Genomic DNA, 1,233 nt, shown 5'->3' on the forward strand with positions numbered 1-1,233 from the left:
CCTTGACTGATCACGTGGATGCTTCAAAGTTGCGCGAGCATCTCCAACGAGTTTCCCAAGCGAAGTCTCTGAGCGCTCCTTTCATACGGTTGGACTAAATTGGGAAGTGCGCACGTGTGTACGTGTTTTGGGTAGCGGTTAGGAATCCGTCATCATTGTCTCGGTGTGTATAATAACTGGCACTAGCCTATAGACTCCGCTTTGCAGCCTTCCGATGTAGTCTAGCTGGTTAGGATTCGTGGCTCTCACCCACGCGACCGGGGTTCGAGTCCCCGCATCGGAAACTATTTTTCCATAGATAATGCATTTTCACTGGCCAGGTAAGCGTTGCAAAGTTTATTTTATTGGCATCATTGGTCTAGTGGTAGAATACAACGTTGCCATCGTTGTGACCCGAGTTCGATTCTCGGATGATGCAGTTTTGCCAATCGGTGTCTTCAATGTTGATCCCCGGACCCCCGTCCAATGTTGAGAGCTACCCGTGATGTTGAACATCTCGGTAGCTGCTCGCCTAGACTGATGCTCTGTGTCTAGGCAACTCTGTCCAGGGGGGGGCGGGGTATATCAGCCCGAATGGCCGGTTATAGGGGGGGGGGGGTTCTTCACTAGCATTCACCATGGATGTAGTTTAGCGACTCAAACTGGTATCTTCTTTGAGGCAGGGTAGCTACGCTGATTTTTAGGGCAATGAGCTAGTCCTGTGAATTGTATGAAATACTCGTCGTCCGCTGATGATCATCCCGGAAAGATGGAGAGTACGCCTCATATGCTATCCAGTACCACTCATCCTTGATTTCTGGGTTTGGACAGGGTTTTTAGAGTCACCAACCCCAGCCCGGCGTGCTACCGTACCGACCCGTGATTTGGTATGTGCAAGCGTGGTTTCTGGTGACACTAAGTTGTCACTACAGAAGATTAAATTATATATACTCTCTTTCACTATCTGGAAGTAGCATCACCCGAGTCGTAGATGCTAATGATAAGTAAAATAAGCAGAATTCCGTAGTGCGTGGAAGCAATGCTGGATGCATAGCATGGTGACACACCCCTTTGCATGTTAGCCTATGCGCGACTATCAATTCATCTTGCCTTTCCGTGTCTGTTATCAACTCTCACACGGGGAGTGCATGATGTGGCTACGCAAGAGAGCCAGGAAATGGGAAGGAATGGGAAGGGCTCAAAGCAGGGCATGAATTTTCATTAGCAGAGCCCTTGACTGATCACGTGGATGCT

The 1,233-nt window shown here is 49.1% G+C and overlaps 2 non-coding genes across 2 annotated transcripts; both read left to right on the plus strand.

Moving 5' to 3' along the window:
- The first annotated feature begins 210 nt into the window (after positions 1-210).
- Positions 211-283, plus strand: Pmar_PMAR018184. The gene has a single exon. It is a non-coding gene; the product is annotated as a tRNA-Glu (tRNA).
- A 64-nt stretch (positions 284-347) lies between these two features.
- Positions 348-418, plus strand: Pmar_PMAR018185. Its single transcript has one exon. It is a non-coding gene; the product is annotated as a tRNA-Gly (tRNA).
- The last annotated feature ends 815 nt before the right edge of the window (positions 419-1,233 follow it).

Source organism: Perkinsus marinus (assembly GCF_000006405.1).
Source record: "Perkinsus marinus ATCC 50983 genomic scaffold scf_1104296962932, whole genome shotgun sequence".
Classification (NCBI taxonomy): Eukaryota; Perkinsozoa; order Perkinsida; family Perkinsidae; genus Perkinsus; species Perkinsus marinus.